Below are 27,798 nucleotides of genomic sequence, written 5' to 3' on the forward strand. Positions count from 1 at the left end.
TGTGCGTTGGTATACCCGTCATTACGAGGAACAAGATCAGAAAAATTACCAGCATTAAGAGGGACTTTTTCATTGCGAGGTAATTTTGGTGGTTCCTCGGAACGAGAAAGCACATTATTTAATATTATGGCCGAACCGGCAAAGGAAAATTTAATGTCGTGGAATTAATCGACGAAGGGGACCAAGATCTATATTTTGATAAAAGATAGAACAATGTCCGACAATTGTACTCGGAGTTATGCTACAAAACAGTGCATTTTTCTGGTTCCTCTTTTCGGGGCATTGTGCCTGTACGTGTGTATCAGGTGTTTATCGGTTCCTCTCAACGGGGCTCTGTGCTTATCACCTACACACAAAGTGTGTGTCGTTTGTGCGACGCCAGAGACATCTGCAGTGTGTGAAAAATTGCGGAACTACATCAGCGGTGACGTCAAGGCGGAGCGAGGAAGATCGTAAGGGGTGGGGCCTGCGGTTGCAGAGAACAGCGTTGTCGGATCTCCCCCTCAACTTACATGACTCAGCATTTTTCACTGACGGCTCTGAACGTTGCATTGTTCGCAGTGCTGCATAAGTTGCAACGCTGGAGAATGCAGCGTTGCTACATCATTGCCTACATGGGAAATGTTAACGGCGCTTCACGATTGCGTTCTGAGAGGGTTCGTTGTGTGATAGTAGCCGTATTTAATATAACGGTTTGAGCTTGGGCAATTATGTCTCGTATTTCTCGGAAAAGATATATATCAAGGAAGAATTGTAGCAATCTGCCGGAGGGCGCGTGTGAGCGAGCAAAGAATATTGTAGGAAATGCTTGTGTATTTCCTCATCAAGAAAGCAAACTAGTAGGATTTCTTCTTGTATTAATTAACAAAATATTCAACCAGAGTTCCTATGCTAGAATACTGGAAATGATTGCGCTTAATCTAACTAAAGCACAAAAGCCAGATACAGGACAATATAGTACAAAAACAACATACATATTTACGTTCTTAATTGTGGTCTAACTATTCGTTTTCTCCGTCTACTCCACTCGTTAAAAATTTGCTCCTCCTCTGTGGTGACAGTGGCGTATTTAAGAGTACGACTTCAATCTCCTTCCCGAAATACCTTCCACCCTTAAAATGTTTCTTTCGTCACTAGAATGCAGATGCATGTGTTCAAAAATGGCAAAATACGTAGTTAAACATTAATAAGAATAGGTTCTTCACTAACATTTCAATATTTTTCGTAATACATGTCTCTAAAGTAAGGTAGAATTCACACCGAACTTACAGGCGACACGTGTTGCTTGAGGATTTCACCAATCCAACGCAAGTTTCTGAGACCAATTATGCCTGCCGCTACGTTATGAAACGTTGCTGCGGATTGACGCGTTTCCAATCGACATACGTCATTTGCACTTGCTGTTTGGAGTGAAATCCACGTGTTACTTGACGTTTCGGTCTGAAAGTTACAGGCGACAAGCAACACGGAGATGCCAAGCAGCTTTCAGACCAAAGCGACACACAACACATGTCGCTTCGGAACTAGTCAATCAATATCAACGTTTCACACCTTACCGGTAGCCCCAGAAGACTGAGTTCGACTGATGAGATTCTCAAGCACCACATGTCTCTTCAATGTGAAATCTCTCAATGAGAGAAGAGCCCAGTTCGAGCGACATGCAAAAGCTCACTAAAGCAACACATACACTGCGCACAAGTGAACAGACCTAGTCAATTTGATGCACGGCCCGAGCGACATGGTGATTTCACACCCAAGCGACAAGCGACACGAGACCCTTCAATCTAATGCAAAAGATTCATTGCGTATGCGGGAACAACAGAAACAGGTGACACGATGCACCGTATTGAGAACATAGTCCAGTCCAAGCTACAAATGCATCTTGTGTCGCTTCAGTTCAAAATTTTTGTTTTCAAGAAGCACGTTACATGGGGATTTCACACTGAAACGACACGACACGCATGATTTTGTGCGAGCAATAAAGGTTTCGATTTCCTATGGGGCATAGCACCTTGCACTGGCGTACGCAGGGGGCGCTGATGGGGCTACTACTGCCCTCCAGAAATTTTAAGAAAATCCAAATTTTAAAAGAAAATTTGTAAGAACTCACAGAAAGGAAAGATGTAAACGCAAACCTCCCTTAAAGTTAAAATGACACCCGATAACCATATCTGTCTTCGAGTACAGTTTTAATAGTGAAAAGCTGAAAATATACGATAGCCTATATATTTTATTCGGTATCCCACAATTCTAGAACAAAGCCATATACTATACACCTTTACAATTTCAGGCCCTCCAGAACAAAAATCCTGCTTACGCCAGTGGCACCGTGAGAACAATTGGAGCAGACTATGATATCGAAAACCAGAAAACTACGGCGACTCAATTGTATTTAACTTAGTATATGGCACGTGTTTTCCCTCTTCTCGAGTGGCAGCAACGAATCGTCCCCTACGTATGGTCAGTGCATCGCCCACTGGCATATACATGAGGGAGGGATGAGAGACAGGCCTGCGGCAAGGAGTAGCAAGTCTCCATTTCCACTTCACAGCCTAACAAAGACAACTAAAGGTGGCCAGGTACGAAAATTTCCTTTGGGCTCAGGATGGTGGTGTGTGTTGCAAGGCGTGCTGTCGACAGTGGCGGCGATTGGGTTCCAAAACTGGATTGGGCAAAGGAACTTTACTTTTCCTTTATAGATAAGCTTTAGTATAGTGTCGGAGCAAAAGTGGCTAAAAGTGAGGGACAACTGCAGCCCTACGCTCCCTCAGTCAGTAATGATTATTCGACTGTGAAATCAGTTGAAATATTGGAATCAGATTCTTTCCTCATTCATCCATAAACATTCTATTTCATTTCGCTTTGTAATAAAAATAAGCACTTTATAAATTTTAAAAAAATATATTTTTAAAATTATTCTTATAATCAACGTAATTAAACAGAATTATGACTGACACATTTTAAGAAAGAAGTTACAGTCCGTGAATTACTTTTTCACAGTGTTCAATAATTTTATTAGGAGGCGCTTTTCTGCCATTTTATTTAACCGCGACGGTGCGGATGTGTGGTGATTAGAAGAAATTTAGGAAGGGACACTCATGCCCAGGCTGGGATTCAAACCCGGAAACCCTGGCGTCGTATTACACTGAACTAACTTCTCCCCCAGATTTTGGAGGACAGAAAGTAAGTTATTCATATAATATATTACATATTATATAATATAATATTCGAACCAGTGCATAGTGCACCTCCACTGCATATCGCCAGTTTACAAGGCGATTCTCATATTCTGTATACTCTGTACTATTCACAGTTACAATACAATGTTAACCCATTGAGAAACCTAAGTTTGCCAGTTTAGAATCTCTCTCTCCAGGACGTAGTGTAATCAAGAGGTCCAGACTTCGTTACCCGGTTGAGGCACATTGTGGTTCCGATCCCACTTTAAACTGTAGGTTCAATCCCGATTACCCTTTCTAGGAATAAAGTGTACTTAAAAAGAATCTTACGTTGAACTTGATTGAAATTACGTTTTTGCTTGCAAGTTTGAATATGTATATTAATATTAATAATAATAATATTAACTAGTACTTTAATTAATAGAGTATGAGATTTGATCAAATTGTCCTTTGCTTGTAGAGATGTTACTGACGCAAGTATTGATGGAATGAACTGCAATGAGTATTTTGCTACCCTTGAAAAAAAACGAACCAAAGGAAAACGCCGCCCGCCTCCCCCCTCCCTGTCCTGTTTAAGTGGGGGGAGAGTGGTCAGACGTTCAGACCAGACGCTTGGCAATTCTGAACTACCCTTTCTTTGTCAGTGCCAAGGGGTAGGTGCGAAGAAGTGTTTGCGCACCCTTTAATTTTCTTCCTCACCCATTTTTCAACCAATAACACCAACTCTTATAGAGTGCCATACCCGGTGGAGGCACATAGTGCTTCGGATCCCACTTTAAACTGTAGGTCCAGTCCCGATTAGCGTTACTGTGCATAAAGTGGACTTAAAACACCAACTCAACAACAACAACTCTTAGAGTGCCATGCTGTCTCATGTCATATTCAGCGCCGAATGTTACGTTCTAAAGTGAGACCGCTGTTATTGTTTACATCAGGCAAACACTGATCCCAGATTTCTTTCCTGTACTGTCGGCAGTTTAAAAAGGCAAGCCGCCATTGTCTTTCTTTCGTCAACATTGTTGTTAAGAATTGTTTCTTCTTATGTTTCAAGTAGTCTGTTTGTCGATAAATGCCTATAGCTCAGTGTCAGGTGCGTTGTGTTATCCTTTGCATTGTTGATCCACCGTTTTTGTTGTCTGCCTACTATCGGATCAAAAGCTATGTATACTCGAGTTTTGGACTCCAATTAAAAATTAATCAGTAGACATAAATATAAACGAGTTACATCAAAATTTGACTGTTTCAATTCTGTGTTAAGCTATAGTAACCAATTATTTTCGATTTTTAGTCGTCTTGAGAATAAAAAAACTGCCAAACAAGAAATCAAAAAAATTTTAAAAAATCGTACGATCGTGATCAAATTTAAATATGCAGGTAGAAAGGTTGTAAATATAATTCTTAATTTTCAATTTTTTTATGGGCTTAAAATCAAATGTGTCTTATCAATTTTCTGAAACATATTCCCTCCCATCCTGTGGGAAAATACCTTGCTTGCCTTTCCTTGGAAAAAATCTTCCAATTTTTCATGTGTCATTGGCCTCCCTTCATCAAGCTGTTCTTTTCAAATTTTTGGCCTCTCCGATGGCGCAGTGGTAGCATCGTCGCCTTGTAATCAAGGGGTTCCGGGTTCGATTCCCGGTGGAGGCATATAGTGGTTCGGATCCCACTTTAAACTGTAGGTCCAGTCACGATTAGCCTTCCTGTGCACAAAGTGTACTTAAACACCAACTCAATCAATCAAATTTCTAAACATGTCTTGTACTAAAACCGAGCAAGAGTGAAGCAGTTGGAGTTTTATAGTCCGCCTTATGCACAGTAAGTCTGGACCTATAGTTTAAAGTGGGATCCAAACCACTGTGTGCCTCCATCGGGTATCGAACCCGGGACACCTTTCGCTAGTTTTATCCACTTCCATTGGCATATTATTGGAATTTCAATTAGTGGCTAAAACATTCATGCATGTTTCGTGTTTTCTTTATTTTCAACACCGCGCCCCTTAATTTCATTCCACACCATCTCAGCACTTCTACAGAGCATTCATTCCCCAACATTCGCTACGAGACTCGGCGGCAAGCGGCCCGGCGTCAGCGCTTGTCTTTCCCAGTGAACGGGTCCGCGACAGTCGCACGCTACAGTCTGTTTTTTTCGCTCTCCCTGCCTTCGCTCTCCTTCCCTTTCAGTTGACGTTGCAGGCTGACGCCAGTATAATCTTCCCTCGGAGGTTGTGTTGTGTCGTGTCCGTGTGTTGAAGATTGTGGCTTAATATGGCACAACAAAATTTACATTGCAACAAAGAATTTACGTTGTCGAGTGTTACTTCGGAAAGAGGAATTGTGGAGAAGTGCAACGACGTTTTGCAACGAAATTTCCTGGTGTTCCCCTTCCACATAGGACCACTATATTAAACCTCGTAAAAAAGTTTAGAGTAACAGTGTCAGTTCTGAATAAAAGTGGAAAGAAAAATTGGGAAATCTAAAAAATAAAGTATACAAAGACAATCCGCACACCATCCGTGAGTTAAAAGAGAGTATTGTACGAGAAATCGGGAGAATTACAGTAGTAAACGAACTTGCACGTGTAAATGCCAATTTCTTTCGGAGATGCCAGGAATGTGTTGTAGCAGAGGGACATAATTTTCAACACCTTCTGTAGTCAAGGTTAGTACACAATATGAAAACTGTAATTTTAATAGCCGACTCGAGCGACTGTCGCGGACCCCGTTCACAAGGAAAGACAAGCGCTGCTTCCGGGCCGCTTGCCGCCGAGTCTCGTAGCGAATTTAAGGGAATGCTCTGTATATAATTAATTCTGGCAACGCACCAAGATTTACGATTGTGGTTTTCTCTCCGTTGGAGACAACGTAGACGTTTAAGTAAGCAAATAAATAAAATAATAATAATAAACAGTTGTGTTTATATACGTATGTATACGTATATAATTTATATCCCCTCCTCCACATTCACCTGAAAGTGGCAATAGTTGTGATTCGTGGGACCGTCTGCTCAGTTGATATCTATGTTTTGGCATTTTGAGTGTGTGCAGTATTCCCCAAGGCCCTCTTCTCTTTTTGTTGCTGTGCAGAAACACAATAATCCTGAAATCGCTTGTATGGCTAGGAATTAAGTACAATGTAAGTGACAGCGTTGAAGAGATTAGAGGGAAGAAATGGTATGGCAATGAGTGAAGTTGCCAAACGAAGAATGTGCGTATGAGAAATTACTATTGTTTTTGCATGCATAGTTCGTCATTAACTTCTTTCCTTTTGTTGCAACATATGATTTTTACTTCAAGACTTATAATAGGTCTGTGTGGGCCTCCCTGATGGTGCAGTGGCAGCGTACTAGTCACCTTGTAATCGGGGGTCCAGGGTTCGATACCCTGTGGAAACACATAGTTGTTCGGATTCCACTTTAAAATGTAGCTCCAGTCCCGATTAGTCTTTCTGTGCATAAAGTCGACTTAAAACAACAATTCAATTAAATTATTATGCAATCAACTCCATAAAATGCTGAAAATTGATATTGGAAATATTAATAGATTGAAGAAACAGGTGTATATAACTTTACTCTTCTTGTTTAAAGTAATCAAATTTTGAAGGAAAATGTAACTCACTTCCCCTTTTGTTATTTAGTGTCTAGTGGAGTGACCTACTAATTCTGACAGCAAATTCAATGAGTCATGATATTCATCTTGGTCAGGGTGTGGCTGCCTTTAGATTGTGTTTCTTTTATCACATATTTAATACTTCATCCTCATCGCCGCAATTAACCACTATACATATAATTTTGACCATAAATAGCAAAATGCAAGTTAAAACTTCTTGATGTTTGCGATTTTCTTCGCATCTAAATTGTGGACATACGCCTAGTAGGCTCCTGTTGTCTGCAAGAAACAATCTGGAATTTTATTAAATTTCTTGCCGCGTCTCTTCGGGCTTGAAATGTATTACTTCACAAGAAAATTTTGAATAACTGTACTATCTTGCATTACGAGCTATAAAAGTAAGTAAATTCATCAAAACTTTCACAAATCGTTGGTTGGTTGATTTGGTGTTTTAAGTCCACTTTATGCACAGTAAGGCTAATCGGGACTGGACCTACAGTTTAAAGTGGAATCCGAACGACTATGTGCCTCCACCGGGTATAGAACCCCGAACCCCTTGATTACAAGGCGACGACGCTACCAATGAACCATCGGGGAGGCCCTGAGGACGCGTTAAGAATGACCGATAGTTCAGAAGTTTTCTTTTTGGCGTTAAAATATATTTTCAACCAAACATGTATTTTTATGCACCTGCAACTGCAACATAAAATGTTAATCACTAGAAAAGTAGAAAGCGAATTACCAGATTAGAAGAAAAATCTTCATTAGCTGAATATTTCAACCTCCGATTATTATACCCTAGTACTTAAACCGGACAGAAACGTCGTCGCCTTGTAATCAAGGGGTTCCGGGTTCGATACCCGGTGAAGGCACACAGTGGTTCGGATCCCACTTTAAACTGTAGGTTCAGTCCGGATTAGCCTTACTGTGCATAAAGTGGACTTAAAACACCAAATCAATCAATTAAACCTCTTTTTTAGACGCTGTTTATTGTGTTGGTTGGTTTCTTGTGTTTATTAGCTGTTTACCAATAGGTTCGATAAACACTTTAATGGTGCTTGGTGTAAAGGTAAAATTAATGATTGGATAGGTTTAAGTAAAAAAGAAATCAAACACCAAACCGATATCACATGGTATATTTGGTGTTGCGATATTTTCGAAACTATTAGTTACGAGTACGAAATTTGGTGATTTGAATTAACTATTAATTATAAGTTGATACAATATGATATCCTATTCTACATCAGCCTGTTTGTTTGGGTGTTTTACTCTGCCCAACAATCGAACCCAATCTGAACGTAGCGTCACGATCCACATTCCTTCATAAGTAACTCAGTTCTGCGTAATTCGGTTTTATACGTCAATTACTGTAGGTCTCGGGAAAATATAATTTTAAAATGCGTTAATTAACCTTTACTTGTACGTAATGCATTTATAGGTAATTCTGTGTTATACCTATAACATAAAATACAGTTGATTTGTACGTAACCAAGCTACAACAATGTCACACAAAAACACAAATACGCAACAGGATAGGTGGATATGGCGGCGGTCGGTCTGGAATTGCGAGAAAGGGGAGTGCGGCGCGGCGGTGTCACAGAGAAGACTACAAACAGAGGCGGCACGCGGCATGAAATCAGAGGAGATTTGACGCAGTTGTTCAGAACAAGATACCAATTTTATTTTGTATGTACACTAGGTTGGCCAGGTTTTCTGAACAGAAAATCAGGACATCCATGAATGCGTACCGGGGGGGGGGGTTGTAGTTATAACTAAAAGAGCACAGGGTCCAGTACACCCCGCCCCCTCTTTGGCAAAGAAAAAGTCATGCTGCTTATATGTTTCCTGAAATATTACATAATTCTCTTTAATCTATTTTCCTTTTGATTTTATTTGATTTTTGTTATTTAACACCGTCTTATTGTCACTTTTGGCTAATTGCAACAATGAATATGAATGATGATATGATTAAATTTATGAGAGAGGAAAAGTTACATGCTTGACCAGAAAGTAAGTTGTATACGGGAAGTGGACGCAAATCGACATAAAACTATTGAAGTGGCAAATGTAATGTACTTAAGAATCAAACTGTTAACTTTTAAATTCGTTAATTTAGCACTTTATGACAGAAATGACCTGTATTATACTGTATGTTGTAACTCAAAATATATGCACTTATTTTAATAATGGCGTGTTATTTAAATCTGATTTGAAAGTAATTCTCGGTTATACGCAGGGGCTCTGATCACTGAAAAAAATTAATGAATGACTCACTTTCTCCCTTTTTTAAGTTTTGGCCTCAGCGTTCGGAATCTCGTAAAAGCTAGGGGTGTGCGGGATTCTGAAAAGTCGGGACCGGGATCGGGGAAAAAATTTCTCGTCCCGATCCCGAGCAGTCGGGAAATACCGATTGCTCATTTTAAAATGTCGTTATTTCTCGACGTTTTCTGCATTGTCAATTTCTGGAACTTATCGTAAATTGTTAGTATTTAATCCACAAATCACTTAAAGTGAAAATGAAGTGTAGATTTCGAGATTTTCAGAGCTTCCGGAAATTTTGAACATTTCCTGTCCCGATCCCGTCCCGCACACCCCTAATAAAAGCCCATGAATTCCTCAAAAATATCAATTTTTTGCAGAATATTAATATACCACCGATGGACATGTCACAAGTTTCGTCAACCATAATAGCAAAATATTCCCGACTTTTAATATCTGCTACCACGGAGCGCAAAACAGATCTCCCTAATATATCAATGATCTCGTTCTGAATGTCATGTGAGCCATTTGTAGCCCGAACGTCCCATCCACTACCCTAGTTCATGCTCCTCGTCTTTTGAAACTCTTTTTAGTAAACATTTTAACAATACTCAGACTGTCTCTGGTCATAGCCTCCCCAGAGTTCATGGTTTAGCGGTCTCAGCCCCCCCCCCCCCAAAGTGATGGTCTAGAAAATTTTAAATGTTTATTTAAAGTTAAGTTCATGTGGCACAATTCAGAGTAAACTTTACAAGAGAAGCAAAATAATACATTAGATCCTCTTAAGCAAAATTATTTGGGGGCTCTGCCCTACATAGTCAATATTGGGGGGCTTCAAGCCCCCCCCAAGCCCTATGGAGTCGGCGCCTATGGTTATACGTATTATTTCCTCTTCACCTTGACATACATATAACTCAGATTTAACTGCATAACCATTTTGTTTTTCAACTCCCGTCAATGGTAGCATCATGTATCTGTTGGGATCAGATCCAATGGTAAACCATATTGCTCGAGTAGTGATGCCCAAAATAATCAATACCACCCTCTGTGAGGCAAAGGGTCATAAGATTGGGGGGGGGCGCTAGTTGTCGTGGTGGATTCATTCTTGTGTAATGTTCGCTTATTTACAATTTTTAAAAAGTAACCTCAAGAAAGGTACCAAACTGGAATGTGTGATTTCACGTGGGGATAGATGGCATTTCTTGCTTACAATTTAACTTTAATTTTATTATATTTTTTACACTATAAGAGAGGAAAGAGGAGTTTATTGGATTCTTGTTGGGAAACCTGATGGTAAGAGACCTGTAGGAAGGCCAAGACGAAGATGGAGGGAGAACGTTAAGATAGACCTAAAGGAAATCGGTAGGGATGGAAAAGAGTATATAGATCTTGCTCAAGATGAGGACAGATGGAAGGCCTGTGTTGCTGCAGCCATGAACCTTCGGGTTTAAGAAGGCTAGAGAGTTAGTTAGTTAGTTTACACTATAAGGCAGAAGTGTTTGAAATTTGCAACGGGAAGGTGAAGATTAGACTATGTACGTAAGTAAATAGTGGAGATGGGTCAGTGCTTCGAAGTAATTCGTTACTTCTAATGCCGCCGTTTGCAACTAATACTTACATTCATCGAGTACCTAACTGTAACGAAGTTACCTTCCAAAGGGAATAACTGCAACTCTGTTACTTTTTAGGTACGTAAATGTAACAGGTTTATTATTTACTTCTAAAGTTGCTTTTCCCGGTAATTATATGCTAACTTTGCGAACAATAGGACGAAAGAGAAAACCATGACAACTTTTTTTTCTCTTCTCTCATTTCTATGCTCAATTTAGAAGCATAACGTCCGAGTAGTATAAAGAAAATACAACAAAAAATGGGAGATGCATAATTATCTACATCTGAATCTAGAACTGTAGATTCGGATCTGGTATGAAAATAAAAATCGGGTATCCGGAACCGAAAATCAGAACCGGATATCAGGATCCAGTTGAAATTAAAAGACACAAGAAAGAAAAGGCACGGCTCACTTTCATGTTTGCTAACATAAAACGTACAAAACTGCTGAGTCTCACTGCCATTGTTAGTTTGTTTGCTTCACTAACCTTGTATTAATGAGAACAGCATTTCCCCCACCCTTCCAAACCGATTCTAAAGGCATAAGAGGGGGTGTTTCATTTCTATCCCATCGCCGCGATCACCCACAGGTAGGTAGAAAAACTGTACATAATAACAACCATAACTAAAAATCATTAACAAGTGAATCAAACGAAACTATCCCCACATTTTTGTGTGAAGATATGTATAATTGGTAGCTAAACTATAGAATCTTGTCCCCCTAAATATCCCCATGACTCAGGCACGCCATGAATCTCCCTTGTGAGCACTCTTGGGCCCCGATCAGAAAAGAATTCGGCGCCACACATCAATTTTAGGAAGAAAAATCTTCTAGTTCTGTCGGAATTAGTTTTAAGAAAAGAAACATTTGATTGATTTATTGAGTTGGTGTTTTAAGTCCACTTTATACCAGTATGGCTAATCGGGACTGGACCTACAGCTTGAAGTGGGATTCGAGCCATTTTATGCCTCCACCGCGTATCAAACCCGAGACCCCAAGCAGAAACATTTGATGATGTCTAAAAGAACGATTTTTTCTTTTGGCAAATATGTTTATTCGCAAACCAAAAATAACATTAGTTTGATAATGCGCCAATATTTTCAAAGTAATAGGCCTAAGTATAAACTTGGTATGATCCTTCTGGAAACAATTGTATTGCGAGTGTAGTGAGCAAAAAAAAATAAAAAATATGATCTCTCAAACATTTTCCACATTTTTATTTTTTCGTTCATGGATTTAGGGATGCTGCAATACCATCAGCCCCTTGCGTCTGTCTCTGACTCCTACAAATATGACATGCGAAATTAGGAAGTATTCCGTCATATCGCGAAATATATCAGAAAGGATGGTTTTAGTGCAGAGGCAACACAACATTCAAATTAATCTTAACTGACGCGCCACCACAGCCCTAAAGCCGGCCCTGCCTTGCGATCTAGCTCGAATGATATAGCATAAGGAGAAAAAGCGTTCCAAATGCAGCAGTCTGCCAGTGACGTAACCGATAATATGGCCCATTGAGTTAGTTCGTTAGTTAGCAGGATCTTAGAAACTGCCTGGATAAATTTAACCCAACGCATGCTCACACGTTTCAGTTTGGTGTTTCAACATGTTATTTTTTTCTCGTTTTTATCAATTGTGTGATTCCATTCAAATGTTCAAAATTAATAAAATTAAATTAATCAATAAAGGTATTACTAAGTACAAGCTTTAAAACAATTAAAATTACACAGCGTGCGTCCTGCCAGGTTAAAAATTGCAAGCAGAACAAATACGTCTCGATTCTCCATAGAGTCACACAGTGGTTGGGATAGCACTTTAAACTGTAACCCCGTCTTGAATAACCTATTTGAGCATATAGCGGACGCATTGACGTGGAGATCGCCCACCTTGGAAATCAAATCCGTGTGCCCCGCGTGACAGCGTAACAGCCTCCCGATTGGTCCACCACGAGTACATAAGATTAAGATATGATTTAAATAAGCAATCATTATTTGTCCATAATTCACTCGTTTCATAACATACAAATCGTGTATAAATGGTACTGTGAATTTATTTTTATGAAGATACGTCAACCTTTCCAATAGTAGATTTACCGCTTCTGGTGGAGAAGTATTTTCAGTAATCAACTCACGACCTATTACACAGGAGTCTAGTACTAATTCCGGCATGCCTCATCATAAATTCCATCCAATCATTGCTATTAAGCTAAAAAAGGGAAAACAGCAACTCAGAAGAATACAAATTACAACAATCAAGCATAAACCACCCAGCAATATACGTGTTTCTGTCTGAATATAAATAACTTCACTTTGGAATCAAATGTACATGTATCTCGACCTCCACCCCCCTTGCATTTTCTTTAAAGCAATTCACGGGTTTGCTTGTGAAACTTTTTCTGTACCCCCATACAGTGGTATGTCAAGGATTTTCATAAGGGAGGCTGATGCCTTCATTTTAAAGGAATGCTGTGGCAAAGGGATGAGAGGTATGGATGGCCCAACCAACACCTGCTCTGGCACACTAATGACACTAGAAGATTAAAAGCATTCTTTCTTGTAGATGGAATTGGGAAATAATGTGAAAATGAAAAGAAGAAAGCATTGATCCGTTCAGTGCTTTTGTAAGGGGTCTGTGAGAGAAGCTACCTCTGGATAGGTGACCCCAGTGTCTTTGAGGTAACTTCTCGATAAATATGATATGAAAGGATAGATGAAAAAAAAAAATCTATATTTCCAGGACTTTTTACTACATTACGATGAATTTTGAGTAGCTGATTTTATTTCCTTTGAACGTACATGTACGAAAATTTGTTTTGTACTGGAGTGTTGCTCGTACGTAAGAACATCAAATAGGTGAAAAATCTTCAACGGAATTGCCCAGGTACGATTTATCTCAGTGGAGCCAACTGTGGAGCTCAAGACCACTCAGCAATTTGTCTCGTATTGATATTATATTTTAGAAATAAAGTCCCAGCATTTAACAAAACAAAGATTTTCATAATTACAGCATACCCTTAAAGAATTCTCACAACTTAATTACTGCTCATAATAATCTATTAGATTTTCAATTTGATACTTGTCAGTGTTCTATATTATTAACACTGCTCGTGGTCATATCGTCATTATGCAAATAAGGGAGAACAAGAGCTTAGGGCATGTGTTATGTGTAGGGTCCAGGACTTTACGTCCCATAATACTGTAAAATATGTATGTAATTATGTCATAAAAAATGTAAAATGTTAGAAAATGCAGAAATATTCCCTGTAAAACTAAATATATGCACAACAGTACTTTCAAATTTCTCATTATTCGGGGAAGATGGATTAAGGTGGGGTATTAAATAAAGACAGAATTCCTTTAACCGAAGAATGTGGTGGGAAAATATAGGAAATATCGTGAGGATCACTGCAATTATTCTAAGCAAGGACAGAGTATACACTAGTGACGTGCACTGAGGTGTAGCTAGTCTAGCAGAGATAGATCAATCAATCTCACGTCTCTAATTATTTTCAAATCACAATATTTATTATCTTGAAGCCTCAGTTCATATGCAACACTTCTTTACACGCGCTTCTAGTCCCTCGATGTGATCAGCTGGCAAGGTTGGATACCCTAGCTGGCTCTTCTTCCGCCTTACCAGATCCAGGTATAGACAACCGGCCGAAGGGAAAGAGAATATTTCTGCCTGTACCTCCCTTGCCCCCTCGCCCCCCTCTCCAATGGTTGAAAGTCCGTGGTTTCAGGTCCTCCAGTCTATCTCCTATAGGACAGATAGGGGATTGGTTTCCCTTCGATTCCTTTGTAAATCCTCTAAAGAACTCAGGGGAAAATTTTCTGCAGTACTTATGTTCTCTGTATTTACACAACCTTTTAAACGTTGTTCAATATGTATTATTAGAGGCACATATTTTTGGTAAATAGAAAAGCAAAATTTCGGTGCAAAAACTGAGTCAATTTCAGGTTCAAAAGCGGTAAATAAAATAAAATATCGGTGTTATAGCGGTGAAAAATTGGATGAAAAGTGGTATATAAAAAGACATTTAGGTTTTAAAATTGCGAATATAATCCTAAATTTGATTTAAAAACTACACTTATTCCACAGAATTAACATTTCACTTCTAATAGCACATTTATGTAGTTATCAGAGTATTAAGTTTATTTCTGTGTAAAGGAGTCCATTTTTGCTTCTCCAATATTAACAGCAGAATTAATCAATTTTCCGGGAATTGCATAACTCTCAGGATAGATCAGACCTCTGAAGGTGTCGCGTCGGTGAATAAACCCTAAATTTCGTGTTTAAGAGTTAATTTCGCTTTTTGCAGTTCATTTCGCATTATTTCGTGACAAAACATGGTCACAAAATGCATCTCACGCCTTTCAAAAACATGAAAAATTAACACTAAAATGTGTTTTTTCAAATTTCGTTTTTTCGTTAAAAACGAAATATGCATGCCCCTATGTATTATGTATAATATGGGATGTACGTAGTTTTATTTGTATATGAATGGGAACGTACTTGTATTATGTGAAGACAAAAGTGTTATGGTTTCTTTTCTTTTTTTCAAATATGGAATATAGAATGATTAAATAACAAATATTTGCTCACGCTCTCTCTCGCTCTCGTTTTAGTAGAGTTTTATTTAAATATACAAATAATTTGGCCTACAATAAAAAATGGGTAAGCTAAACAATCATAAATACGAATGTATTAATTTGGGCAAGTAAACTCGCGTTCTAATTGTTGTTGTTGGTTTGGTTTATTTTACTTCACCTTTCTGCCACATTTCGTTATCGCGAAAATGAGGATGAGTGATGATATAATGAAATTGATGAAGGGACCTCACAAAGAACAATTCATGCCGGGATTCGAACCCGTGACGAGCGCGCATTCTTGTTCGTAGGTGTTGTACTCTGCAGTGAATACTGAAATAATTTGGAATGAAAAATGTATCCCAGAACTAAAGAAGACAAATGAATATTTTTGAAGAAACTACAAAAAAGTATGTTTTGTTAACTGTTCATCCCCTCTAATATATTTAATTTTTGCCACCTTCCATCATTTTTTCTAGCTGTATAGATTTAATGGCGATAAGTAGCTAACGAGCTTATGGAAGTGATTGCACGAGGGACAATCATAAACAGAGAACTCTGGACTCCTGATTTCACAGTGCCCTGCAGATGCACTGGGAGGAAATTATTTGTATTTTCTTTTCCTTTCTTTAGCGTTGCTTTTCCATCACTTTACCTAACTTCTGCCATGACGATGAACGTTGATTAAATTAAACGGATGAAAAGTGGTTACAAAGGAACACTCATGCACAGGCCAGGGCTCGAGCCCGGATCCTTCAGTGACGAGATCGTGAGATGGAGAAATGAGGGAAATCAAACAATGCAATTTTTTTTGGAAAAACGTTAATCATATACAAATACGGTGTTTCAAAAATCCAATTGAAATTTACGTACCACTGAGTTTACAGTTTGCTTTACCGATACCCAAGCATCCGAATAGTTAGAGCTTTCCACTCATCCTTGTTGTCGGCGGACCTCCGTGGAGGAGTGCAAGTGCCCCGGATCGGTACCAGGTGGAGGAACATAGTGGTTCGGATCCCACTTTAAACTGTGGGTCCAGTCCCGATTAGCTTTTATGTACATAAAGTGGACTTAAACACGAAATCAACCAACAGCGGGGGAGTGGTTATCACTGCACGCTATGACACCAGGAGTGGCGGGTTCGAACCCCTACATCGGCATGTGTGTTTTTTGTGTTTGTCTCTTCATTAATTGTATTGTACCATCTTCGCGATTAACCAAATGTGACAGCCACGCTAAGTAGCATAAATCAAATCATTGATTGATTGTTTAATTTGGTTTGTTTTACTTCGCTTTTCCTACACTTTTGGCTAATCGTCAAGATGGTACGATAAAATTGATGAAGGAACAAACACAAATAACACCCATGGCAAAGTAAGGGTTCGAACCCGGGATCTCTGGCTTAATAGTCAAATCAACATGTTGTGGATTTTCGAAAGTGGGTGGGATTAACACGCGCTTCTTTTTAGTAGTCCTTCCTCATTTTGCAATCCTTTCCTTTCTTTGACGTTCTAGTTTTAGGAATACTGGACCCTAAAGGGGGGAGGGGGATTATGACCCACAACAACCTCCCTGGGCACGCCACTGATTGCTACCCCAACTGTCGATATCACCGCAGGACACTGGTATACACACTGGCTCCAATGAAAAATATCTTGAAACTCCTGTACTCGATTGCCGATAGAGAAGGGGCTGTAATGTACAGAATGCTATTTTGCTTTTGACTGATTGAGAAGCGAGAAAAAGGTAAACAAACGAGAACAATTGACACTTGTTTACTGTGAGTCTTGTGCATGCACAACAATGACAGAGTACATTCTTTCCTCAATAATGTTCGCACGGCTGTCAACTGCCGCGGGATAAAAAAAAATCGGGGGTGGGGGTATTATTGTTCTGTATTAGTTGGAAAGAAAAAACCGCATCTTCTTTTAATGTCCTTAATTTAATTATACAGTACTTCCATCGATAATATAAACTATCCGTTGCGTTAAAGGTACGAAGAATAAATTATAAAATAACCGATTATGTGCAAGACAATTACGAAATTATACAGAAATATGTCTTCTTATGAGAAAATTGAAGAAATACGTTGTAAAGATGCGAAATTGGTAAAATATGTTAAAATATGCCTTGTCAAGTTTGTCTATTTCGGCTGATTTTCATCAGATAAGCGTAGATGAGTATTCGATTCGATGCCAAATAAAAAATATGTTATAACTAGAGTGCGGATTTTGCATATTTGCATATTTTATTCCGGTCCTCTAATTAATATGCAACCCGGTTCTAAAGTTCTTTCAGAGCATTCCGAACCGAAGTAGGGGGTTTTTAAAGTGCATATAAATGCATATTTAAGGTGTTCGTGCATATTTACTGCGTAAGCGCATATAAATGCATATTACGTGAAAAAATCATTAAATTGATAGTTTTTTTTTTTTTTAATATATTTGTTTACTTGGTTAATGTTTCCTCTGTGGAGTGTTTCTGAGAGTAAAATTTTCAAGCACAGGTGTTCGAAAACCCCTGTTTATGGGCTGCAGGGCAGACGGTCCCCCCTCCCTCGCGCATATCTGGCAAATGACACAGAGAACACGTGCATTTCCTCCCCCGGCCTTCTTCAATGGCCTATATAAGGCAACGGAGATTTTTGCTTGTAAACAGTCTGTACTACCTTGAATTAGTGTAGTTTGCATTGTGTGAAGATGCCGAAGGAAAAATCATCCAAGATTGTTTTACTAAAACAGTGGATTATAGGAGAGTGAAAGTTCTGCTACAAGGTGAATTAACAGAACTATTACAAGATCTCACCCCAGAGGACATAGCTGCATTGAAATATTGTCCAGTGACAAGTTGTAGTGTGGAGCGCACCTTTTCTTCATACAAGGATATACTAACTGATAAACGGATAGATATGTTGTAGTGCACTGCAATTTACATAAATTCAAAACTACTTAACGATTTTCGTTATATTGTGTTTAACAACTGGAAATAGTAAATTCAATTCAATACAAGATTTTGCAACCGTACTTGACATGGAAGCTGTTGTTAATTCGTCTATACCTTCAATGGTCACTACGTGTGTGTAGTACTTTAAAAAATAAATGTATTTCGAGGAATTTTTTTGTGCCTATATTTTTCCTTTAGTGCATAATTTGCATATTTGAGTGCATATTTTACTTGTTTTTAGTGCATAGATGCATGCATATTTTCCACTTTTTTAGTGCATATTGATCCGCACACTAGTTATAACAATAAAGTCCCGGGCCCTAGTTATGTGTTGTATAAATTTGTAAAACAAATCTCAAGAATACAGCCCACCATAGGAGTGGGCAAAGGGGGAAGGGGCAGTTGTCCCTTAATACTGCCGATTATAAATTTAGTGTAGAGGAATCTTATCGACAATATTATACTACTAAATAAAAATGAAATATCTTCATGTCAATGAGAGTTCCAAGCAATTACGTTATTTACTATGTAATTGGACTTTCCCACTTTATCCTCTAACAAATTTATTGTCATTAACATTCCGGAAAATTTCTTGTTTTTAGCACTCCTTCATACTTAGGTGGTTGAATGATTCTGATACTACGTCAAATGCGACATGTACATTTTTTTTTCTAAAATTCTGCAGATCAGTGGCAACGATTAGTGGAAAAGGGGGCAGTTGCCCCTCTACTTTTTGCACCCGGAACATTGCCTCTTGTCTACTAAGAAAAAGTAAACTTTCCTTGCAACCCCAAGTTTTGGCATCCAATCACCGGCACCATTGACGTCCGGAAGGAGGAGCAAGGCAGGCCAACGCCTCACTGTAAAATGAATGTCCACCTTAAATTATATGTATTTCACACATAATTTCATTCAGACACACTAATTTTTGTTAATTATTATAAGGGCATTGAAGAATCATTGCTAATGCTCATAATTAAATTTATAAATATATTATTATCTAAACCTAGAATTATCATGGTTGTTCAATGTTGCTGATGTAAGAAAATTAATGGAAAATTGAAAACACAGTTTGCGGAGGAAAGTACTATAAGAATACTTCTGAGAATTGAGTGCAAAAATAATCACTCAGTTGTACGCTGTGTGACAGACTTTGGATGTGAGCGACTGTGCTGTTTATTGTCAGGTTGGGAGAGGGGGTGTCTATCGATGAATTAATTTTTTCCCGTTACTTTGGATCATAATTTCAACTCTACAATTATATATCTCCTTGCAATACCACCATAGCATTGCTGGTCACATCTAATACTCCAACAGCTTTTCGCCTACCACCGTGGCAGAGTGGCTAGCGTATCACGCTCTGACGCCAGGTTCGAATCCCGGTCTGGACATGAGTGTTCTTTGTAAGTGTTTTTCATCAATTTCATCATATCATCAATCATCCGCATCGTCACGATTACATGATTAGCCAAAAGTGGCAGAAAAGTGACGTAAAATAATCCAACTCAACTAATCTAACTGCATTTTCGGCCCTTCTCTTTGTTCCACATTTTAGGATCTCCCCCAGCCCTAAAAAACCCTGGGTATGGGCCCTTGATATAGAATGAGGTTTTAATTTCCCCGACTGGATTTTCATCAAGGCTTTTGCCCCCCCCCCCTCCCCTTAATCGGAGTGTCTGCGCACTCCTATGCAGCCCACAGACGAAGTACACGTATCGAAAAACAAACACCGCTTCAAATGCCCTGGCTGTAGCTTGATCAGATAAAACAAGGTAGGGGGACTTTCAGGCGGCAAGGCTTTTATCAAAGGTGAGAAGCCGCGATGGAAACAACCAGCCAAACTCTTCAATAACAGTATAGGTGGGGGGTTATGTTACGATTGTTGTGTGGCAGCTAATGTCTCCGAGAAATCTAGTTACAAAGGAAGCCTACCGATTTACTTTGTCAGTAATCCATGAATCATTGTCACTGTAGTGCGGTGCAAATGTTTGCGTCTTTCTATTTCATGCAATATCTCAAAACCCAGAGTATTTGAGTAGTGCAAAAGGTGTGACGAAGTTTAGCATTAATATGGCAGTTAATTAATTAAGGAGAGGACGTTTCACGAAAAAACACCTTGCGACGCCAAGGAGTTCACATTTAAGCTGATTTTATGCATCTGTTGGGAAGGCGGGGGGGGGGAGGGAGGGGGGCTAGTGCTGCATTCAAAACTCTTACGAGTTTAACTCCATGAGTACATATAATTTGTCCACTTAATTTTTCCTGGAAATTGTTTCTTTGTTTAAGTGTGATTTTAAGCCCACTTTAAGTAAAAACTATTGAAATTAAGAAATTAATGTATTTTCACCAAAAGTGATTCTGATATCTACAAATTACTTATGTGCATTATTGTATATTTCTTTTATTTTAAAACTGACATGAAACACTGATTTTTGTCAATCACACAATTTAAATAAATCAAACTGATTTATACAACCTTGAAATTTTGTAAGCATATCATGCAATTAGTCATGTAAAGGCGTTCTCAAAATTGTAAATGACTATTTACGTTAATGGTTTTTATATTTTTCTTCACGAGTAGCTTGGAGAGAGAAAAGGAAACATTGGGAACTTCTCTGTACTTGCATTTAAATTGCGCACATAGGCATGGACATGAAAACTTGAAAGAGAGAATGTTTCCTTTACCAAGGAATCTTTGGAATTTTAAGCCAAGACCTTTCCCCGATGGCGCAGTGGTAACGTCGTCACCTTGTAATCAGGGGGTTCTGAGTTCGATACATGCTGTTTCGGATACCACTTTAAACTGTAAGACTAGACCTGATTAGACTTTCTGTGCATTAAGTGGACTGAAAACAAAAACTCAAACTCATTTTAAGCTGATAACCGCGATGGTGGGAACACGAGCAACCGGATTTCATTACATTATTAATCACGGAACTCCGTAAATTGTTACTTAGAAAACAAACAAATGTTTGAAAAAGTGAAAAGTATAATTTCCCTTTGCATTATGAAAAATTTCCATTTATCCAAGGAAAAACTAAAACACCATCACAAAACTTTATGAAGAAAATACGGTTTTCCCAAGTAAGAAGTTTGAAATATGTAATTATGAAAAACTGATAATTCGTGCCTCCATTCAGCTTGATTTTAATATGCAACGACTGTATCTTCAAATATCTCTGCAGTTTCGATCCCTTTTCACCAACGGCGGCGCCAGAATTATTCATCTAGGGTTGCTGAGGGGTTGCAGAAAGAAAGTTAGGGGGTGCGATTCTGAAAATAAGGAAAACATGAAACACGCATGCAACCTGTCAAAACTGAGGGACCCCGGTGCCAATACTGTGGAGGGGAGGGGAGGGATAAGGACAGTTTACTTTCCCTTGGTAGATAAAGGTTTAGCACAGTTCAGGGGCAAAAATAGCAAAAAGCGGAGGGCAACTGCATCCCTAATCGCCGCTACTGATTAACATAAATTACTGAGTGAAATTAAAATATATGTGTGAAGTATATAACTTAAGACTGACATTCATTTTCCAGGGATGCTACCCCCCACCCGGTGATGATATGTATTAAGTCTTCTACTCCAAGAAAGTGGTCATACCATGCAGTGTAAACATTCAGATACACGTTGAACAAAGTAGTGAAATACAAAATAAATCCATCCTGCCCTTAAAAAGACAATTTTTGAACCTTCTCAATGTAACCAATGAAGGCACCGTCTGCCACAAGACAAAACGCGAAGGGCACAGGAACTGTGTCATCTTTAAAATCCCTTCTGCCACACTATCCCCAACAACGAACTGTAAAATTTCTTCGTGAACATTGGGCCTCTTCCTAACAGTCTTTGAAAAAGCTTGAAATGGTACGTTTACTGGACATTTTTCGTGGAACAAATACATAGAACGTATTAAGAAGAAAACCACCCTTCATGTTACAACTCGCATTAAATAATTTCCAGAGCACGACCTGGTGAGGTGATATTTTAAAAGCACCTGAATTTTTTGCTCCAGTGGAAGGAAGAACAAGTAGGCGGAAAACAAACCGTTTATGAACAATGCAAAAAAGAAAAAAACATAACTCACATTAAGCTATAGGCAATTATCAAAAACCACGAACAGACCACTTAAGAAACAAAAGAAGAAAAAATTTATAACAACAATGCTGACGAAAGAAGAAAAACGACCGCTGATCTTTACAAATTCTGCCGCAAGTACAGAAAAGTATTGGTACCTCTTTCAGTGCTTGCCTGTTGCATACAATAATAACCTATCATTCGGCGCTCAATATGACATGACATAATATTACATATTAATGTTAGTGTTATCAGTTGAACGTAGGGTGTGCTGAAGGGGGTGCGGAAGAAAAGTAAGGGGTGCGCAATCACTCACTCGCGCACCCCTGGCGCCGCCCCCTTTTCACCTAAAATCTTGTCTGAATTCTTCTGCCCTGAGGGAAGTTTGCCTTCGCATAGCAACACTAAACTGCAACAATGATATATACCAGTAGGATGGGTGAAAGAAAACATTGCTTAAATGCTCATCTCTTTCCTTTCACCTTTAAACGTGAAAGTTTAAACCCCCTCGCCACACTGTAATGGACGTATGCTGAAAGGCTGGCCTTCGTGGCGGATGATGGTTAGCACAGCACGCTACGTCGCCAGGGGTCTCGGCGTTCGAATCCCGCGGCCTCGTCATGGGTGTGTGAGGAGTGTCCCTTCATCAATTTAATTGTATCGCCACTCATCCTCGCACAAGAGCGAAGGGAAATAAACAATCACGAATCCTGAAAGTTCGAATTGCTTTGTAATTTTGTGCGCATACTTCTTTCCAACGGTAAGGGACTAAGGGTATAAAAGATATAGGATCACAGTTAGTCCAGTGGCTAGTGAGAAAACTCTTGGAAGGAATCTCTTCACTTACGCCAACAGCAGTTACAGCATGCCATCACAGGTCGGACAGCCCTAAGCCTGCGTTCGATTGGTTTTATTTTTAGAAAACAAGTGTTTTCAATATGCAATGAATATTTTACAAGTATGTAAAAAACAATTTAATCAGCGATCAGCAAAAACAAGGTAATGTACACAATTAACAATATTGATCTTTTTAGGTTGCACCGTGTCCTCAACGATTGTAAAAGTCGAAACTTCTCGACACTCACTCTCTTTTTCTTCAGTTATTTTCGTTGTTTTTTATCTCTTGGGGTGACGATGAGAATGCATTTACGAGTGTACAATGGGACAAACACAACTACGTATACACTCTCATGTCTCGCACAAAATAAAAAATAAAATTAAAGGGATTCTTCTTTCGCGCCAATAAGTGCTCCTTGATAGCTTTGTAACGACTGGGGCATCCAAGGAGACTAACTTTCCATTTTAGACCGTCAATTTAGGTTCTAATCTTGCAAAAATTGTGTGAATCTGAAAATTTATACATCTGTTCTATTTGATGTCAAAACAACATATCAACAGCCCTTTCCGCATCCTGAAATTCCAGGCGGTGGTCAACTTGGGATGCTGAATGCTGGAGAAGTGCAAGTTATCACTGCAATGGACGTTACATGCAAGCAGCTAAACCCACGGATTTGAAATAGGGCTCCACCGAAAGAGAAATAAGCGGGCTTTAACTATGACTACACATATTGTCTTCCAGGACCGCACAAAAGGAACAAAAACTACCAAAGTCGATTTTTTTTCTATTTATCATTCTTGACGCTTTGATATCGCAGATGTCGAGAAGACACTCCTATAAAAGGTTTTCATCAAGCTTTAAACTTTCCGTTGACATCTTTGTAGACCATGTGCAGAATTGTTACGCCACGGGATGTATTAAGCTCGTGTATTATTCTGGAAAAAAAAATCAAGAGGCTACTTCTCTGATATATGCAGCAATTACGCTAGTGAAATAAAAATCAGGTGCAGAGAAACAAGAGAGAATATTCTTTTCTGGGTATTACGTCGCATTAAAACCGTGAAATTCATTTAATTAACATTTTTGTCGTGCCTATTTGTGGCTCGGTGGCTCAGTCGGTAACGCGTCTGACTACCATGCTCAAGGTCCCGGGTTCGATCCCCGGCCGGTTCAAATCCGGGAACTTTTCTAACGATGGAAGTGGCCCCGGCGCCCACCCAGCGTCGAATAACATGGGTACCTGGGGGAAACCCTGGGGGGTAAAGGCGGTCAGGGGCGTGATGCTGATCACACCACACCCACTCACGACCGGATCAAGAAAGTGTGGGGCGTTACCCCCACACCCCCTATACGCCTTCATGGCGTGGTGCTAAGCACAGGGGAGCACTTTACCTTTTTACCTTTACCTTTTTGTGGCGAAGAGTTTTTGACAGCAGGGAATCTAAATTGTGAACACTTTTCATGCAAAATATAAATGAATTGTCAATAATTCAGGCATTTATATACATCGATAATACAGCCTGTAATTCTTGTTTACAAAGAAAGTTACTTCATCATTGTTTGAACAACTAATTTTTTAGGTATTCATGAATTCTAAATGAGTGATATTACACTTTACTAAAGCTGACGCCAATTATAGTCTAGTCAAGGACACTCGCTTTCGGAGTTTCCCCTTGCCTCCTCCACACCCCTGGCCCTCTAGGTTTGCCTCGCTTGTTCTAAGCTGCTCAGTTGACACTTTGCACCTTGTACAGTCAGGGACACTTCTGGATTATAACAATACCATTGACTTTCAAATAAATCATTACAACCTATAAGTGTCCGTGACCGTACTTTTGCGGTTGGTTTCATTTTCGATGTTGTTTGTGAAAGGGCTATTTGGTTATCTATTTAGTATTAGTACAGTAGCTGCGATTAGGAGGGGGCGAGGGGGGGCAGTTGCCCCCTCACTTCACGCCACTCTTGCCCTCACACTATGCTAAATCTTATCTACAAAGGAAAATATACGGAATATACTGTTTTTGACCCCCCCCCCCAGGTTTGGTATCTTGCCCCCTGGTTTTGGAACCCAATCGTCGCCACTGAGTATTGAGGATTGAGGAGCAGCATCTTACGTGTGGAACATTAGCCGGTGGAAGTGAAGCGTCCCGAAAGGACACTAGGAAGCAAAATAAAATAATCATTGCAAAGGTTAATAAGATTTTCAAGGATCTTGCAGACAACGAAAAATTTAGAAAGCTACATTTGCTTCAATGCGGTCTCTACAAAGATCAGCGGCTGCTGTATCTTTTCCGTCAGCATTGTTGTTAAGAATTGTTTCTTCTTTTTTTGTCGCTTTCGATAATTACCTGTAGCTTAGTGTGAGTATATTTTCTTTTTTGAGTATTGTTGATAAAAACAACACTTAGTTTTTTATGATTGTAACTTATAGCGTTGTACACAATATAATGTTCGTTTCGAATTTCATAGCATGTGGTTTTTGGCTGTGGTAAAAATAAAAAAAAAACTTGCAAAAATTAAGTGCCTCCTTGATGGCACAGTCCAATAAGTGGTGGACTTTTGATATTGTCACTGAAGTTTAATGGTTAGAGCCCCGGCTTTGAGTTCCCCTTCATCAATGTCATCTAATCATCATTCATCCTCATCTTCCTGTTTGGTCTAAACTGGCAGAAAAGCGATGCTAAATAACACATATATACAAAAATTAAGTTAGTTCCTACAGTCTTCACTTTCATTGTTTTATTTTCATAGAAACATACTAAAAGTTGATTAGTATTTGATGTAGTGGCTAAAGGTTTCATGCATTCTATATTTTTAACATCGTACTCCATACATTTCATTCCGTACCCCTTCCGCACTCCTAGATGACTAATCGTCTGCCGCCGTTGTTACAGAGATAGAGAGAGAGTGAGTGTGTTGATTCTTACTGTGGAAGAGACGAATATAATGTTTTGTAGAATTACGGGAAATATTTGCATCCGCAGTAAGTAAATGAAGCCTGGCAAAAGCCACAAGTAGCTAGCGCGCAAGATCAATGCGCAGCAAAATTCGTTCAAATGAACCATAAAATATAGCCGACATCTTACGCTAATAACGTTGTAGCCTATTTGTTTTCAAAATTAATTTGAATATTTTATTACAAACTTTTGTCAATGAAAGTGTATAGGTGATCAATTAGAATGCAAGTTATAGTTCTTGTCTAATGTTACGGCGGGCGCTCTACATTCTGCCAAGAGAAGTGGGGATCGGGGAAGCGACCAACCCAGCGCGATAAGAAACGCAGCAGCAGTGTTGTCAACTCTAGCGAGAAGTCGCTAAACCTGGCGGATTTGTAATGCTAGTTGGCGACAAAAGACGTGAAAAAGTGACGAGCGACTTTTCTGGCTACTTCGTGTGCTCTGTAGCAACTAATCTGGAGAATTCGCAAAATATATGCGTAGGTACGTCTAAATACCGTTTCATAGTTATTAAATAAGTAAACACCCTCGCAATTCGCTTCTGATGCGCAAAGAGAAACCGAAGCAAAGCGTATCCCCTTTTCCAGTAAGGTTTGTGATGTTTGTAAACATCACTGCTCACAGCTCATTGTTATCCGATACTCCTTCTGGCTCCGTTGCTGCTGAGTTATTATAAAACAGAACGTTTGACTTCACGGTCGCGTCTTGCGTGGGTTCAGATTGTAGTTTTTTGTGTAGTGTGTGGTGACAAAGGAAGTGCTAGTGTAAATTATAAAGTTTGTGTGTGGATTTGTGCGCAGACCAGGACAGGGTAGTGTCCAGTATGGGAAAACCGCAATACAAGCAACATTGCTGGAAAGAGTGGGGAAAACTCTACAAAGGGTTGGCCCCTGTCGATAGTGACACGGCGAAAGCGTACTGTAAGTACTCCAAAGTAGAACTATCTGTATGCCAAAGCTACTGATCTGAAAAAAACTTTCGGAAACACAGAAACATAAAGTCAGATTTGGTTACTTCTGTTCTGCAAAACAGCAGAAAAACAGTTCAAACCGGAAAATTTAAATACTTCTAGTGCTGAAGCTGGTTTAGCTTTATTCGTTGCCGAACACTGTTCTTTGCTAACCGTGAATCACTTGTCCGAATTATGTATGAAAAGGTTTGGTGACAGCTGCAGTGCAGCATGCATTCGTCTGCATAAAACCAAGTGCACAGAAATAATAAACAACGTTCTTGCAATGCATTTTCTCGCTGATTTAGTATCTGACATCGGTAATCAGTGTGAAGTGCAGCGTTCAGAGGAAGAGGAAAGTAACGAGGAAATATATTTATAGGCAAGTACTAGATTTTTTCACCTTTTTGCTATTTTTTAAAAGTACATTTGATTTAGCGACTTTTTCTAGAGCATTTACATTTCATTTAGCGACTTTCTAGCGGATTTTCGTGAAGCACCTCCTCCCGCGACGTCGTAAGTCTAGGCGCATACGCTGTGGTCGGGTTGGTCTGCTGAATTTTCCTCGCTTCCCACCTTTCTTGCCAGCATATAGATCGTCCGCCGTAAGAGTAGACAACAGCTATAATTTACGTTCTATTTGATCGCGTATAAATCTTTCAGTTGAAATTGTTGCTTATTAAAAAACTGTAGGTAGATGGTGTGACCTTGACTGGATTATTTTGGTGGCGTCGGCTTTAGGAGAATGTTTTACTTTTATTAATTTCATCATATCATCACTCATCCCTATCTTCTCA

Source organism: Lepisma saccharinum, chromosome 21 (assembly GCF_977018435.1).
Source record: "Lepisma saccharinum chromosome 21, izLepSacc3.1, whole genome shotgun sequence".
In the NCBI taxonomy this organism is placed as follows: Eukaryota; Metazoa; Arthropoda; class Insecta; order Zygentoma; family Lepismatidae; genus Lepisma; species Lepisma saccharinum.